This window comes from Lepidochelys olivacea, assembly GCF_965140295.1.
Source record: "Lepidochelys olivacea isolate rLepOli2 genome assembly, chromosome: 1".
Lineage (NCBI taxonomy): Eukaryota > Metazoa > Chordata > Testudines > Cheloniidae > Lepidochelys > Lepidochelys olivacea.
The window spans coordinates 287,860,124-287,878,614 of record NC_140411.1 but is presented as its reverse complement, the minus strand read 5'-3'; the positions used below and the strand labels follow the sequence as shown (position 1 = coordinate 287,878,614).

Sequence of the window (18,491 nt, the reverse complement as noted above, 5' to 3'; positions counted from 1 at the left end):
GTGTGAAAATGTTTTGCAACCTCACCCAGCATTAAGAGCACAATCCAAGGTTGCTCTTCCTGGAGCGTGTGACTATTTTCTTTGTCTTATTGTGAGGGTAGATACTAAATTCTGTTTTCATTCTGCGATTGAAGGAGGATGTGGAGACTTTTCATCTTTCTTAAAACGTTACATAATTTCAGAGCTAATCAAGAAAGGATTCATTTCAGTCTTCTCTCAGAATTTATTTTTATTTCCCCAATTTCAGTTCTCTATGAGCTTGAAAACTGAATGTGCTGTTTAAAGCCATGCTCAGTTTGGTTCCCTTCCCAATCAAGATTTTGGCTCCAGAGCAAGTAGATGCCCAGGCTAATGTTTATTAACAGTAGTTAAATCGTATCTGTTACCCATTTATCCAGAGGAGGAAAAATATGAAATGGGAATTTCTCTGAGGGACGAAGCTTGGAAACAAATCTGTCAAAATCTAGGGTATTGGGCACACTTCCTCTTTTTCCAACAAATGTCTAATTCAGAACATTTTAAGACTTTGCTGAACCAGTCAGATGACAGTAGATGAGCATTGTGGACAGTGTAAATGCTAGCTACGCATCCATTCACATCTCAGTGTTAAACATCTTTTGCCCCATCAGGTGACTGCTCACACTTGGACAGTTATTTGCAAACAAATCTCAGAAACATGAAACTACCTCATTATTGCTGTTAAATTCTACCTCCTCAGCCTTGATGGTTGACCTTATAAAATCCTAGCTTTAAAAATTACCTGACAGCTTTTAGCTTTATGCAAATGATTTACTGAGACATAAGCACTTACAATTAGATTGCTTACCTTGAATTATGTGGTTTGGAGGGAGTGTTCTGCATGCTGTGCTCGAAAGTTTTGTGGTTTGTTTGTTTGTTTGTATTTTATGTTAATAGTATTCCCATTTCATCCAGTTTTTATACTTAATCATTTTCCTGTTGTGAGGATATGCTTTTGAAAGAGAGATTAGAACTTCCTCTAATAATGTCTTCTCAAAGATCACTGCAACCAGTCTGACCCTGCTTTAACTGATAAGGAAAGAAGGAAATTTTCATGATTATAGTTAAGTTTTTAAAAAACAGTGTTCTGTTATATTTTAGGGCAAAGCCTCAGTATGCAAGTTTAACTGTGGAAATAGTTTTCTGGCAATGAGTTGAAATGGTGTGTCCTACTTGAGGCTCAGCCCATGGTTGTAAGGTCTTACAACCATTTCAGCTGAGTGGGACAAAAATCAGTAGTGAGGACATTGGTGAACTTGGTCACTTAGGGGGAAAAAAATTCAGGTAAGACAAATTTCCCTTTCCTTGGACTATGCAGTCCTCCACTGATGCATACATGCATACAGAGATTTTTGTTGTAAGGCTCTATGTACACGTTAGCTGTATTCAAAATAAATACCAATATATTTTTGTCAAACAGAATAGAAGAAAATCAGAGAATTTTTGATGCTGACTTTAGGGAGGTGTTCAAATTGATTAACAATAAAATTATCCATTTTTTATTAACTTGTAAATAAAGTGAAAATAGTTCCCTGTTCTTTCTCTGTAGATATTGAATATTTCAGAGTGGAGAACAAGTTTCCTATTGTATTCACACTCCTGCAATTTTAGATGAAATATAAAAAAGTTAATTTTAAATCTTAAAATGACTAAAAAGAGAGACTTCTCATAGCAGGTAAGTTCAGAGTTCAGGTTGCTTTCCCTTCTTGATCTTCCTTTTGTGTATAATTTGGACCTGTGGGATGCCAATTTTAATATCCCAGTGTGCCCTTGACATCTAGAACGAATGGTAGTGAACCTATAGCTGTAGTACCGATGTTCCAGTTTGGGTTACCGTCTCCTTTTCTGAAGGTTCTTCACGATGATAGCAGAAGTTGCAGCAACCTTTAATATAACAAGCTAGCCATAAATATGCTATTCCGAGGCTAGTTATTTTGGCTCCTTCCTAGATTCCAGAAATACAAGCAGTTTTCTAAATCATTTTAGTTGTTCCAAAATCTGGTCAGCTGTGTCCTGCTTTAAGGACCAATTGTTACATCCTGACCACTGATAACCACTTACAGCCCTTCTAGACTATTGTATAATGCAGGGGAAACACAATGTGTCTGAGGGTATTGAATAAATGTGAGCACCATCATTGGAGATATCTGCCTTTTTCATAATCTGAGATTATTGCATTATTATTACTTCCCTGTGACAGACAAGTAGAAACTCTGGTATTCTCTCTAAATCTAGGCCCTAAATTTCTTTGTCTTGACCAAAATTTAGATCCTCTGAAAATCATTGTTCTATTCTGTGAGGTCAAGGGTCTCTAAAGAATGCTCTGCAACAGATAGACTTTATTATGTATCTCTGAGTCGTCGTATCAAAGAGGTACTCTTTTCCTCTTCATTGCTGAGCCTGTTCCATAAATATCACTGTACTGGGTGGAAAGGTTTCAAGTGGTGTAGTATGTAGGATAGCGTTGTGGTCATCCTACTTTTTTGCACAAACACTATAGACTGATGTTTCTCATGATGACATCTGTTCCCTTCTAGATGCAGCCCTTTCTCTCAGAGCTTGCTATCAATCATATGTTTGGGTGAACTGAGAGTAAAAGAATTTACTACTTGCACAGATGCTTAGTTACTTTCTTATATTCCCAGCTGCCTATTCTGATCTGCATTTTTGTGTGTAAACAGTTCATCCTTGAACTATCTGCTATAATAATAGTTATTTGTTGAGGCTATCTATTAATCATCGACAGATTTTTGTGTTGGAAACTGCGGAAGTCTCTGTTAGGGCTGAGCAGTACATGAGCATGACTGAATGGAAAGGAAGATGCCAGAAATGAAAGTTCTGTGATTCACTGCTTCTTGCTCTCAGAACAGAAGAAACAATCCATCAATCCAGATTGATGGATGAGGATGCAGGAAAAAAAGGCCTTTGAAAGAAATACTTTTTGGAGAGGATATTTAAATGTTCTTATTCTGTATTAAAAATGCAGATGTGAACATTGCATTGATGCATGATAAGTAAAAATGAAACTGACCCTTTCATTATCAAATCTCAATGAAGAGCAAAAAGGAAAATTGGCACAAATGAAAAATATTTCAAAAAATCTTTTTAATGTAAGATGATGACATAATGTAGTTTTCACCCCTCCCCCCATATTTATGTTGACAATGACTTTATTCTATAGATGCTAAAATACTTTCCAGTTGTCTTTTATCATATATGAAACCTTAGGATTCAACATCTGTTTCATTTTTTGTATTGTGGCTTACTGTATATTTGACTCTAATAGAAGCTATTACATCCACTTACTGCTGTTCAAGTTGCTTTTCTGAAGACTAGGATGACTTATTTTCTAAGGCTATGTCTGCACTACAGACCTTACAGCTGCAATGCTGTAAGGTCTCCTGTATAACCACTCTTTGCTGGTAGGAGAGAGCTCTCCTGCTGGTATAATTTAAACCACCCCCAGCAAGCAGTGCTAGAAGTCTCTTGCCAACATAGCACTGTCCACACTGGAGCTTTTTGTTGGCGAAACTTTTGTCAGTCAGAGATGTGGTTTTTTTTCCCCACACTCCTGACCAACAAAAGTGCTAGTGTAGACATAACTTAAGTTTCCAAATTTCCACTATGCTATTCAATAATATTATCTTCTGTTAGCTCGTGTTAAACTAGGATAAGGATAGGAACAGCCACTAGGCCAATCATATCTCCTCGGCATTGCAATTTATTTTAATTCAAGGATCTCTTTTGGGCAACTGTGTAATATTTCTGAAGTGATTCTGTCAGAGAAATTATTACAAACAAAGAAAGATATATGTAAAATCTTTCTATATTTTTGTAACAATATTTTTTGAAAATTGAAAAATGCAATTAAAAAAACATTTCAAAGAGGAATGGCCAAGTTAAAATAACTTTTTTTAAAAAAGTGTAAATATATTTTTAAAATGTCAGTTTTAAACTACATTTTGCTGTACTGTCTCTTCATTTACATTTCTCGCATATTAAACAATGCAGATTAGCAAATTTCACTTTTGTTTATACTCCGTAGCCAAACTTTATTTTCTTACATTCTAATAGTGTTGCATTGTTTGATGGCAGACACCAAATTATTGTTGAAACTGCATAAATAAACTTGAAATACTTAGTAAAATTAGATTTACAAAATCTACATGATAGACCAAATTTGACCTCAAAATGCTCCTGAAATTAAGCTGAAGGTAATGAATTTGTAATAGAACTGTTGGAAAAAAGTTCAGAATATTTTTAGACTGTCGGAGGTAGATTTGAAGTACTGTTTCAGCATAGAATGTTTTAATTTTTTCTTGTAAAATGGATTAGTATTGATATATGCTATTCTTTTCATTGATTCATATAATTTAATTTGCTGATACCTTAGTGAAATCATGTTTTAAAATTCAAGTAAAAATTGGTTGCATTGACAAAACAGAACCTCTTTTTTACTGAAGTGTTTCAACAGAATAGTGTATTTGTTTTCTTTTTTGATAAGAGGAACTGGGATGTGCTTGACTAGTTTTTTCTTTTTTAATTGAGGGATGGGGTGAGAGGGGGCTTTGTCTTTATACCTGTCAGAGCTTGGTCTTGCTACTAAATTGAGGTCTCAGTCCTGCTCCATCCAAGCATGACTAAATCGGAGTGCTTTAGAAGGTAGTCAGTGCTGTTTTTTAATCGATGAGAGGGTCATAATATAGTGGCACAAGGCATTTTTCCACCACCAGAACTGAAAGTGATGCCTCTTCAGTGCAGTCAGTTTATACTTTTAGGAAGTGAGAGATTAGTGCAGGGATGGCCAAACTGTGGCTCTTTTACCATTAAAGTGCGTCTCCTCCCCTCGCCCCCATTCTCCACCAACCAGACTGGGTGGGGAGGCGGGGAGCTCAGGACCTCTGCCTTGCAGCAGGGTGGTGGGGGTGGGGGTAGGAGAGGGGTTTTGAGGTGTCAGCCCTCTGGGGGGCACCTGCCGGGGTTTGAGGCTTCAGCAGGAGCGGGGCTGAAAACCCAAGCCCAGGCGCCTTCTATGGGTCTGAAGCCCTGAGCCCTGGCAGGTGTGCCCCGGCTCTCCAACTTCTGAAGATTGTTGTATGTGGCTTAGAGAGTCAGTGAATTTGGCCACCCCTGGATTAGAGGAACTGAATCTGGGTCATTTGCATGGCATTGCAGAACGTTGCCCCTGTAGGCAACTCAACTGACTCAAGGAATTGTCTTTTAACATGCAAGAGAAAATGGTAATCGGGTGAAGTGAAATGGAATTAGAGTACTACATTAACTGAATGAATATATTTTTTAGTTCTCTTTGCTAAAAATACACCTTTTTTTCTTTCCTTTGGATTGGTCAGGACAGGAGTAATGCAGAGAGTGCGCACACTGAGCCCTTAAGAAGGAGTACATCTTGTTTGTCTCTGCAGTAACCTCTGAGTGTTTTAAATAGCAGCAACAACAGGCTATAAAGGAAAAAGAAAAGGAGTACTTGTGGCACCTTAGAGACTAACCAATTTATTTGAGCATGAGCTTTCGTGAGCTACAGCTCACTTCATCGGATGCATACTGTGGAAACTGCAGAAGACATTATATACACACAGAGACCATGAAACAATACCTCCTCCCATCCCACTGTCCTGCTGGTAATAGCTTATCTAAAGTGATCATCAAGTTGGGCCATTTCCAGCACAAATCCAGGTTTTCTCACCCTCTGCCCCCCCCCCCCCACACACACAAACTCACTCTCCTGCTAGTAATAGCCCATCCAAAGTGACCACTCTCTTCACAATGTGTATGATAATCAAGGTGGGCCATTTCCTGCACAAATCCAGGTTCTCTCACTCCCTCACCCCCCCCCCCCACACAAACTCACTCTCCTGCTGGTAATAGCTTATCCAAAGTGACCACTCTCCCTACAATGTGCATGATAATCAACCATTTCCAGCACAAATCCAGGTTTTCTCACCCCCCCACCCCCATACACACACAAACTCACGGCTGTTACTCTGAAACCTATAAAGGAAAGTTTCTTCTTTTTCTCTCCAGATTACGATGGCTATAATCTGTAGCATTGTGGTCTAAATCTGTAAAAATAAGTGGGAATGGGGAAGAAATCCTATGGACTTTAACAACAATGAAGATAATTCCTGAACAACCAAACTGAGCATTCTCAAAGGTTAACATCTATTCACAGGGTTGTAGATTATTTTGGAAGAGGGACACTGTGTTTTAGTGAATATGATAGTTATTGCCTATCTTGGAAAAATTTAGATTTTTAAAGAATTTTTTTTTGCTGTTTTGGTTAATTATGTACACCTATTTAAAAAGTGTGGTGAACACTCCCACAAAAAAACCTATGCCAGCTACAGAGGCAACAGTCAGTTAAACCAGGAGATAAATTGGAATGTAACAATGTAATTTATAATTAAATCTTTGATGCAGCCTCAACATTAGCAAAATTGAAGAGCAAATCTGTAATGCGCTTCTTAGTTACAAACAGTGGAACGTTTTGTTCTGAATTTCCTCAAGTAATCCTGTAGTTTTACAATTTTAGTTCCAGTAGGTTTTGGGGTAGTGTATTCTCAATATTTGAATCACAGCTGCAATGGAATCTTTATTGCGGGCATGTCTACACTTACCTCTGGAGCGATCGATCCAGTGGGGGGGAGGTCGATTTACTGCATCTAGTGAAGACGCGATAAATCGACCTCCAAGCGCTCTCCTCTCAACTCCGGTACTCCACTGGAGCGAGAAGCATAGGCGGAGTCAATGGGGGAGCGTCAGCAGTTGACTTACTGCAGTGAAGACACCGCAGTAAGTAGATCTAAGTATGTCGACTTCAGCTACGTTATTCACATAGCTGAAGTTGCATAACTTAGATCGATTTTTTCCCTCCTCTCCCCCCCTCCAACCCCCCACTGTAGACAGGCCTTAGTGGAATCTCTAGATGTGTTAATTTTTTCTACCTTTATGGAAATATGACCCCAAGTATCTGAAACTGTATACACTTCTTGTTCAAGACTAAAAATTTACGTATGTGGTTTTAGTTTCTTGTGACCATAGGGTGCAGCTAATTATGTGAAAAGTCAAAGTTCCATACATTTTTTTTTTTAATTGCGGCTTTGCAGCAATATTTTATACAGATAGAAATCATGTTAAGAGATGTACTAACTCAATTGCTAAATGATATTGCCATCGGGCATGGGTCCAACAATAGTCCAGCTATCCTGGGTCCCACGGGGCAAAGGCCAGACCAACCCCTTGCACTACTTGCTTTAACTGTCTTCATGAGACAAACACCTAGTGTATCCTGTATTCTTATCAAGACTTCATGGTATAATAGTAATACGTTTTTCTTGCACCTTTCAGTCCAAAAGGATCCCAAGTTACAGAATAAATGTATAAGGTTTACTTTAACATCTCTGTGGTGGAAATTATGTAGCCCTTCTGAGAACAACCTTTCCTACATACTTGTAGGAGGGAAAGTGAAAAATAACTTTAAGAATTTTGTTATACAGAACAGTTAACCTTTGCTGCTATGGCTACCTCCCAGCTTGGGTAACACCTTAACTGTATGAAAAGTGCCATATACTCTTCCATGCAAAACCTGTGACTTTTACATCTCATCCAGAAGATAGTCCTTCATCAGCACAATGCCCTAGAATACTGTACTGAGTCACAGGTCAGGGTGGATCCTACTATGTCAGTACCGCATCCTGCACCACTTGGGTTTTCCATGCATGTGTCCAATTCAAGTACTGACAAAGTTTCCAAAGAGATTACAATCCAAGAGGGTCCCTTTCCCTCCCAATTTTTCATGCTGTAATTTAAAAAAATTCTTTCTCTATTGGCTTTGATTTTCCTTCCATGATCTCATTCAGTCAAACAAAGCTGATTTGGAGGCCTGCTCCTCTTTCCACTGTCCCCTTGGATCTGGAAGCACAGTTTGACTTCTCCTGCTGTCTTCACTGACTTTTTTCCCCCTGTGTATTATCTCTAAAAACTATTATTATTGATATATGATAAGCCTAGCATTTGCTTGCATTCTGCTCTCAGGGCTGTTTGGAATCATTTTATTTCATCAGCTGAGGATGCCAAATTTCCTCTAAGGTGCAGTAGTAGATGGGGGTTGGGGGTGAGTGCCTGCCCTGTAAGGTGCAGTAATAGAGAGGGGCTAGGAGAGAATAGAAGCCTCCCAAAAGAAGACAGTAGAAGCAAAAAAATAATACAATGCATTATAAATATAAAATCTATTGTTTTCTTATGGTTTAGTACTAGATTTTATTTCCAGTATGTGTTCTTTCCAGAAAAGTCTGTCTTAGTTTTTCTTTAGGTTCAAGAATATTTACTGGTATTGTCTAAACGATATGTTTTGATGAAGTTTTGACAGGCTTTGTTTCTTACTCTATAAAATGTTAAAGTTTGTACATTTAAGAAATTCTTAGCAAGAATTTAATATACTGTAGTTAATGCTTTTATTGCATTTAGTTCTTTTAGTTTTAAACTACTAATGCTCCCTTTTTTCCCACCCAAGAAACTGAACAGTCATGTAAAAATGTGAACTAAGAATGATTTTTTTTAATTGGTTTTTTTTTTTGTAAACTTACCAAACAATGAACTGTCTGTCTTGCTCAGGGTCTCAATGTATCCTTACTAATAACTTTATTAATCTACTTCATTTACAGGAAGTGTTCTTCAGTCAAAGTTTGCTTTCTTCAGCAGAGACAAAAATTTAATGGGCAAAAGTACAGTGTTTAGGTAGGTAGATATTTTCCTGGTGTGCTCAAGGTTCTTCTAGGAAGGACTTCCACTGTAATGGAAAAGGCTTCAGAATGAAAGATATTGTGCTTTAAAAGTACTGTATGATGGATTCCATAATGAAATGATGAGGAAGGTTTATCCGAAGTGTATTAATGTTGTCAATTAGCTACTCTTCAAATTTACATTTGTTAAATGAGACTATAGAAAGTTCTTCAGAATATTGTGTATGTGATGTTTATTTCCTTGTGTACCCTTTTCACTTGGCAAATATTTTTATTTAATACTTGTACAGAAACGAGACTCTTCTTTTTGACTTTCTAGTATTTAAAATCTAGAATGTGAATTTCCTAATAAGTTATGACAGGACTAGACTTCCTTGATTTATCTGATATTTTTCTACATTTAGGGTAGCTGAATGTAATGGGCTTCATTTAAATAATAAAAGGTTTCTTTTCCAGTTTGTAATTGTCTCTGTAATACTCTTTATTGCTAATAATAATTTCTGTTAAGAAACCACCAGTCTGGTTATGAACAGCAGTATGCACAGAAAATAGATAAGCCTTACATTCCTTTTTAAAGATGTTTTCTTTACCCTCTTCCAAAACAAACTCAAAACGTGAACTAAAGCTTTTTCAAATTAATATTGTCGAGTTTGCAAATATTTTATTGGATTCCTTTGCATTTCTTCAGATCAAACAAAACTTACAGGTTAGTAATAGTTCCTGAAAAGAGTGTTCATTTAATGCTCATTAAGAAAGGAAAGAAAGAAAAAGAGACACGTTTCTTTATAATTATGTAGGGTATTTCTTAAGTGGCATTACATTTAATTCAAATAAAAAGCCTTAGGGCTCTACTGTTAAAAGTTTCAGAGTAACAGCCGTGTTAGTCTGTATTCGCAAAAAGAAAAGGAGTACTTGTGGCACCTTAGAGACTAACCAATTTATCTGAGCATCCGATGAAGTGAGCTGTAGCTCACGAAAGCTCATGCTCAAATAAATTGGTTAGTCTTTAAGGTGCCACAAGTACTCCTTTTCTTTTTACTGTTAAAAGTGGAAAGTTTATTTTGTGAAATGTATGTTTATTTTATACAGTGTTTTCAAAACATTGCAGAGTTTAATACCACTGTTTTTACACTATGTATCTAATGTAGTAGTACAATTCAGCATAAATCAGATTGTAGCGTGACCTAAAGGGAGGAACTCTATTAAATAAAAAATGAGCTGGCGCTTTCAAATAGAAATGTAAAAAATAGCAGTGTAAAACAACATTTTTTAATAATATTTGAATGTAGGAACCTCAATAGATAACCCCACACAATGAACAGGATTTCATAAAGGAGCCTACAGAAAAGTAAAATGTCAAATGGTAGGAGAAAATGATCATGTTCATCAAAAGCTGTTAAAACAAATTGAACATGGAAATAGCAGAGATGGTGATAAGAACAAGTCAGAACATGTCTTAACTGAATAAGAATCTTCAACAAGACTGCTATATATAAGAGCTTCCAAATATCAGGAATAACTTGCCTGTTGTAATTTTTTGTTTTACTTCACACTTTTTAATGAATATTTTCGTAGTTTTAATTGTTGAACAGTTTCAGAAAGTGCTAAAAATTATTTTTCTTTGACTTGCTGTCAATACTGTGATGTAGCCTATTGTGCTTAAGTTTCAGAGTAACAGCCGTGTTAGTCTGTATTCGCAAAAAGAAAAGGAGTACTTGTGGCACCTTAGAGACTAACCCGTTTATTTGAGCATCCGATGAAGTGAGCTGTAGCTCACGAAAGCTTATGCTCAAATAAATTGGTTAGTCTCTAAGGTGCCATAAGTACTCCTTTTCTTTGTGCTTAAGTTGTAGCTATTAAAATATGAAGGTGAATCTTTCTCTTGTATACTCCTATTTTTCTAGTCCTTGTTATGGGGATTTCTAGTACCCTGGTGGGAGAATGTCAGGCATGGGGTGGTCAGCCTCTATGTAGTTTACCAAAAAAATTCTGCCTCTAAAAGTAGTGTCTTAACTGATGTTTTCCTCAAAGCAAAACTGGACAATACACCTTATTTCCCACCGAGAGACTAATTCTCATGAATACTTTGCTTTTTGTACTTTAATGAACTGTCTGTTCCTGAGGCATTGTAGGCTTACCTTCAGTCCCCAACACAGTGCATAAAAGAAGTTGAAGGCCAGCATGGCATTTCCATTTGTCTCTTCTGCTCTCAGTTAGCTATCTTTCAAAACACAACAGTGAATGAATATGTGCTGCTGCCAGCAAATTCAGCAGTAGCCAGCTGCAATCCCTAGAAGCTGTGGCACAGTCCAGTGTTCATAGTCTGAAGACAAGACCCATGCTGAGTTAAGGACTGTGACCAGAGGCAGATTGCTATTTTTGCTGATGTACTGATTTAATCTGAACCAGGCAATAGGAACAGCTATGTGAGTCAGAAGCTCTGCACACTTTTTGGGAAGAAAAGCCCTTTAAAACAGTAAGGTCAGAATTTGTGAGGTGGCATGATATTAAAGGCTGGCCAGGACAGCAAAAAAGACAGAAAGGAGGTAGGAGGAATAAGGGGAAAGCATTGCTCAGGACCGAGCCATGGAGAGGGTGAAGCTGTCTCAGTTCCTTTCCTCATCTGGTTTGGTGAGAACGTTTTATAGGATTAGGAAAAATAAAGCCCAGTGGTGTAAGTGTAAATCTGTCCATCTTTGGTGGTGATAGTGGCAACCAGAGTATCAATGCTGGTTGATGCAATGAAGATGCTGCAGTCCAAAGTTTCCTGCCACTCTTCCACCCACCAATAGATAAGTGCTCTCCAGAAAAAAATGTCCAAAAGGGGTGGCAACCTTGTGACATCAATAGTGCCCCAATCAAACTTCTAATAATGCATACACCAGAGGTCCCCAATGCTGTGTCCGCGGGTGCCGTGGCACCCGCAGGGGCATTTTTGTGCACCCGCAGGACACCCTGCCACTGAAATGCCGCCAAGAAGTGTTGCCATTTCTCGGCGGTGAGGCTTCTTGCCGCGGCGGCATTTTGGCGGCGGGGTGTCTGGCGCCCGGCACAGTCTTCTCGGAATAGCAGTATGCTATTCCCACAAGAAAGGTTGGGAACAACTGGCATACACAGTCACATCTTCTCATTTTAAGATTCTGCGTTGTTGCTATAACAAATACGTCATCTCCCCAGAACCCTTGAAAATGCCTAATCAGCAATTCTTTCAGTCCAAACAAATATTGCCCATCATTTCTTTAACTATCACCTCTCCTCAATTCTACCTAATCTGTTCATGAATTAAAATTCCCTTAATTCTACCTCTTTCCTCCTCTTCCCCCCTCCCTGCCCCATTTTGGACAATTTAAGATTTTGACACAATGCAGAGACGTACTGGGTCAGATTCTAGTTTTCCTGCTTTTGTGAACTGGTACAGGGACAATAAGAATTCTGGATCTTTGGGTGGTGGAGGAAAGAGGAAAATCTTCATAGAAGATTAGGGTTGGAAGAAACCTCAGGAGGTCATCTAGTCCAACCCCCGGCTCAAAGCAGGACAAACCTCAACTAAATCATCCCAGCCAGGGCTTTGTGAAGCCAGGCCTTAAAAACCTCTAAGGATAGAGATTCCACCACCTCCATAGGTAACCCATTCCAGTGTTTCACCACCCTCCTAGTGAAATAGTTTTTCCTGATATCCAGCCTAGACCTTCCCCATTGCAACTTGAGACCATTGCTCCTTGTTCTGTCATCTACCACCACTGAGAACAGCCTAGCTTCATCGTCTTTGGAACCCCCCTTCAGGTAGTTGAAGGCTACTATCAAATCCCCCCTCACTCTTCTCTTCTGCAGACTAAATAATCCCAGTTCCCTCAGCCTCTCCTTATAAATTATGTGCCCCAGCCCCCTAATAATTTGGTCACCTGATATATACTCTCTGTGGATGCAAAGTGGGCTATGTATTCCAGATTTCTCAAAGATAATGGACTACTTGAGCACATACTGATAAATGAGGGAAATCTAATACTCAAAAACTTGGCAAGCTTAAAGGATGGAAGTGCTGGCTGTCATCAGCATATGTAAATTGGCAAAATAGTAACAGAGCTGGCAGCCTTCTCCAAGATGGTTTTGTTTTAAAATGGGGAAAAAATAACTATCAATATGTGCTTCTTGAAACTGGAACAAAGAATATATATACTTGGCAGAAGGAAGACTCCATTTGCAAGTGGTCAGAACCTTATGTATTCACAACAGACCTATTCACAGGAGATGAAAACTACAGAATAAAATCAAACTGCCCATATTCTACTCTTAGGCTCACTTGCACTGCAGCAGGCTGGACTTAAATTTTACAGCAGGATTCCTGATTTCTGTTACATGTCCACCTAATGCAACAATCTGGTGCAGCAGACTGGAAATTCTGTGGCAGCTACATCTAAATTTTTTTTAAACCTGAGGTTTTAAAGGGTTAAAAATGAAAATGATTGATTTAGCTATTTTGTTTTGATATTAAATTCAGTTTAATATAATTTTGGCCCATACATTCAGATTTTATGTTCACAAATTTTTGTAATCATAAATATCTAAGTGCAGCAAGTAGTTAGACAAGGTAAGTAAGGAAATATCTTTTATTAGAGCAACTGCTGTTGATGAAAGGGACAAGTTGATCCAATAAAAATATTTTTTCTCCTCTAACTTGTCTCTCTCATATGCTGGGACCAACACAACTACAATAACGTTGCAGTCAAAGAAGTTGTCGGGAGGAAGCTGGAGGTTTTGGTGTCTGGGTAGGGGACCTATGGGGCCTTTCTGGGTATATGGAGGATATTATTGGATAAACAAAGCTGAATGTTTCTTCAAAAATTACCAGGAGTGAAACAGTTAATGTTGAAATTTTAAAGATAACTTGGTACCTGATTGAAAAGAATGAGGATAATGATGATCACGTTATTAGAACTAAAGTTTAGATTCTCATCACTTCCTATCTTTTCCCTAAGTAGAAGAAGTTAGAAGGTAAGGAGGAAAAGACCAATATCTGTGATACTTGTTTCTTCTTGTTAGCTACAGAGGTGGTGTTTCAGGTCTTGTAAATCAAGGATTCTCAAGTTGTTTGAAACCTGCTCATTTTCCCCCCTCTTTTCATGGCTAGTCCTAGAATGCCTTATGTTGTTGCAGCCCCGAATCCCAAAATGCTGCACTGTTAAAGTTCATGTGGTATATATGGCCAGTAGAGACATCAATGGTTTGAATTCTAGCTTCGAAGACCAGAAGGGACCATGTAACCATCTAGTCAGAGCTTCATCACAGGCCATAGAACTTCCATAAAGGCCATAGAATGTAAATTTGATATTTTTTTTTAAATGTGAAAAGTGTCCTTTTAAAAAAATTATTGAACTGTGATTTTCCCAGTCAGTCTAATTGCTGCAGCTGTTTACAGTTGTGACATTTTCTCACCGAGGCTCTGTCTATGCATTTATAATTCATTGATCACTGCAATTCTAGGAACGCTTTTAAAATGAAAACTTGGTCTACAATAAGTATCGTGATGCCAGAAAATAACCTTGGGACCCAGGTTGTGGACTTTAACCGAAAGATTGAGAATCACTGTGTAGACCTCACAGAGCTTCTTGATCTCTTTTGTTGCTAAGACCAAAACCAATCAGTTAGCATCCAGTACTATAATCCATGTGTTAGATACCTGAATATGATAGCATGAAAACTGAGTGCCAACAGTTGTTAGAGGCTGCTCATTGTGAGTATAAATACCAGTCACAATTCTGTCATATTCATTTAGTTACTGTTCATAATTAAATCTAGATATAGAAAGTCAAATAGTCAAATAGGATCCTTCCAGATAGTGAATATAATGCAGCAGAGTTTCTTGCTTTATCCTGATCTCTGTTGTATCTGAAGTTTCCTGTCTGAAACCTTAGTAAGCATTCCTCTTAAGCTTATTGAGTCGTGGTTATTTTAACCTCAATGGGGTAAGATTCCTTTTGCAGCAAGTCCTCAAACGTTTTTCTAGACTTCTCCATAGAGTTTTTATCCACAAGCTCTGAGAAGAATTTACTTACATTCTAATCTCTAATATTACATGACTCCTGCTGCAGTCTTCAGTTATATCCCAGTATTTTAGTACTTTTGTAGTTGTGGTTCACTGTCACTTATTATGTAAATTGGGGACTGAAGGCATTCAAATATGACATTTCAACCCATCATTAAAGCTATTTTCTACCAACCATCCATTGTATTTCTATTTTCTCATTTCAGAATCTATCACATTTTCACTTTGAGAGAAAGGTTACATTAATGAGGATTCTTAACTAAAGAAAAGTCAAACAGATTTATCTAGATAAGGTGGTCCACAAAGCATCCCTAGACCCTGCCCAGTTTAGAACATGAACTCAATTCTAAATAGGTCAATAATATGTAAGTAAAATAAACTAAGTAGGTTGACTTGTTGTGCTTGATAAAACCCTAAATCTCTGATTTTTGTATTGTGGGGCCATGCCATCCTTCTTGCACCCTTAAAAATGTTTTCCAGGATTGATTAATCTGTAAACCTGCTCTCCCTCAATCCAAATGAATTCTCTTAGAGACAGCACTCATTACCCTTTCTTCATTTAATCAATGGGGCAGTCTACATCCTGTGACAGACTTTTCTATCTCTGTGGCAGAACTCACCCCAAAATGCTGAGATTGTGTACCTTCTGTCCCCAGACAGTTCTGTTATTTGGCAATTCTGAATTTTTCATATTGTAAAACTTAATTTTGGTGCCTCAAATCCAGCAATTTGGACTACACTGCTTTCTGTATTGAATGTGTAGATAGTATCTCTCCCTCCCCCCCCCTTTTTTTTTAATATAACTGAAAAACATGGGGATATGGGTGAATTTCCAGACATGGGTTTGGATATCTTGTTTTTCTTTGGATGTATGCAAGCAAGAAGGATTTGTAATGTATAACATAATCGCTTGACAGTTTTTGTTACTTTTAAAATATTTCTTCATTTTTTTTGCATGCATTCCATGCAGTGGTTAACAAAGCACTAGAAACATCAAGATACAATTTTGAATATGTTTAGGTTTTGCAATTAACTTCTAAATACTGTGGCGTGTTCCTGCATAGAATGTTGTCATGTGCATCATATGACAGGGCACTGTGTTTTGCCATATATCAATAAATTTTCTATTAAATAGGTTTTTGTTGTTGGCAAGAAAGCGTTAATGGCAGATATATATTAATTTAACAGTTCAGTCAGAAACTTATTGCACTGTAGAGAGGTAAAAACTATTTTAAAACCTTATAGTTAAGCAAAGAATTCAAGCACAGTATATATGCAGTGTCTTCAGCATTTTGTAAATGTTTTTGACGATTTAATTTCTCATTGGAAAGCTATGTATTATACATAGTTTGAGAAACTGAATTGCATCATATAGATATTTTCTAAAATTGTCAGGTTTTTAATATTGTATACATACACCAAAAGAAGGTGATAGAAGTATTGATAAATTGCAGAGCCCTGTGAAATACTTTTTACTGTGCATCTTTCAGCAGCTTATCTGTCCCTCTGCTCACTATAAGGGCTTGTCTACACATGAAAGTGAATTTAGATTAAGGGAGGGAGCAGATTTAAAGTGTAATAGTTGTTATTCCTGAATAACTAGACAAATTGGAGGATTGGGCCAAAAGAAATCTGATGAGGTTCAACAAGGATAAGTGCAGGGTCCTGCACTTAGGACGGAAGAATCCAATGCACAGCTACAGACTGTGGACCGAATGGCTAGGCAGCAGTTCTGCGGAAAAGGGCCTAGGGGTGACAGTGGACGAGAAGCTGGATATGAGTCAACAGTGTGCCCTTGTTGCCAAGAAGGCCAATGGCATTTTGGGATGTATAAGTAGGGGCATAGCCAGCAGATCAAGGGATGTGATCGTTCCCCTCTATTCGACATTGGTGAGACCTCATCCGGAGTACTGTGTCCAGTTTTGAGCCCCACACAAGAAGGATGTGGAAAAATTGGAGAGAGTCCAGCGAAGGGCAACAAAAATGATTAGGGGTCTGGAACACGTGGCTTATGAGGAGAGGCTGAGGGAACTGGGATTGTTTAGTCTGCAGAAGAGAAGAATGAGGGGAGATTTGATAGCTGCTTTCAACTACCTGAGAGGTGGTTCTGAAGAGGATGGTTCTAGACTATTTTCAGTGGTAGAAGAGGACAGGACAAGGAGTAATGGTCTCAAGTTGGAGTGGGGGAGGTTTAGGTTGGATATTAGGAAAAGCTTTTTCACTAGGAGGGTGGTAAAACACTGGAATGCGTTACCTAGGGAGGTGGTAGAATCTCCTTCCTTAGAAGTTTTTAAGGTCAGGCTTGACAAAGCCGTGGCTGGGATGATTTAGTTGGGGATTGGTCCTGCTTTGAGCAGGGGGTTGGACTAGATGACCCTGATATTCTATGATTAACTGCATGTCCAGATGCTCTTCTTCTGGAATAAGTGTGTCCACACTTGAAGATACTGAAAAATCACTATTTTAGAATAGCTATTCTGGAATAACACCATGTGTAGCCAAGTCCTAATACAGCTCCCCTGAGTCTTACTTTAGAATTCTGAAAATGTGCCAGAGAAATTTTTCTTCATCTATCCAAAAGTATATTTCCTTAGGCAGGATTTACTGCTGGAGCTACTGCTTTTCTTTATCCCAAAATGTCACAACTTTGAAGAATGATATCTCATGGTCTTGCAGGATGAGAAACAGGTGCACTGTATCATTAGGAAGGGGAGTTTTTCCAGCACTTATTTCTAGCCCCAGAAAGACCTGAGAAAGAGCCCTGCAAATCTGCAGATATCCACGGACCATATTTGTAGATAGGATGCAGATACAAATTTTGCCTTACTGCAGGGCTCTGAGAGAATCTGACTTTAAGGGGTGGAGTGACTTAAATTTAATTTGCTTGATTTTTTTAAAATCACTGATATAAATCAGGTTGACACTTTGTAAAATTAATTTGAACACCTGCACTATTGCAACTTTAAAAATGCATTTATAATTTAATTTCTCACACTATTGCTAAGGTGGTGTATTTTAATTTTACAAAACGGCTGTTGGCAAACTAATATTAAAGGCCTTGAGCCTGCAAACTCTGAAGCAGTTTATTCACATGAATAATTCCTTTGACTTTAATGGGACTATTCATGTACTTTAAAGCACATGCATAAGTATTTAGCATCGGGGTAAAATTGTATTTTTATTTAAAAAAAAAATTCTTAGTGGCTTAAAATTATTGTTTGTTCAAAACAAAATTGCTTCAGAGTGAACAATGAAAAGTTATTTAGACTTTTAGTATATTAACAGAGTTTATTGTGAGCTTTTATCATTCGGAGGCCAACATTTTCAAATACAGGAGCCTAAAGTTAGGTACCTAGATATGGGTCTAGGAGCTTAACTGAGGAATTTTCGAAGCACCTCAGTGATTTAGGAGCAGACATCTTATTCACTTCAGATTGCAAACCCTGATGGGTTGATTTCTTGATTTATGGACATTCAGTACATTGGACAAGAGTGTTGGTTGATAATGTAGCACAGGCTATTTGCCTATCAATGTTGTGTTTGAATTGTGATGTTCTCACATTAAAGATGTTAGTGATGCCCTGACACAGCTTTATTCATTATAGAGGAGAATTTAAGTGTGAAACTTCTTGGTAGAAAATGAAATGTAAAAGTCTTAAATTCAATTAATAATT

At 37.9% G+C, this 18,491-nt stretch overlaps 1 protein-coding gene across 4 annotated transcripts in view; it reads left to right on the top strand.

The window, feature by feature from the left end:
* Positions 1-18,491, top strand: part of CNOT2 (CCR4-NOT transcription complex subunit 2) — a 159,751-nt gene that overhangs the window by 37,312 nt on the left and 103,948 nt on the right. For 2 of the 4 annotated variants that reach the window (XM_084612859.1, XM_084612858.1), the window contains exon 2: positions 8,697-8,769. The exons of the other annotated variants lie outside the window; for them this stretch is intronic. The gene's annotated coding sequence lies outside the window, so the exon portion shown is untranslated. The remainder of the gene's footprint in view (positions 1-8,696; positions 8,770-18,491) is intronic. 4 annotated transcript variants of the gene reach the window in all.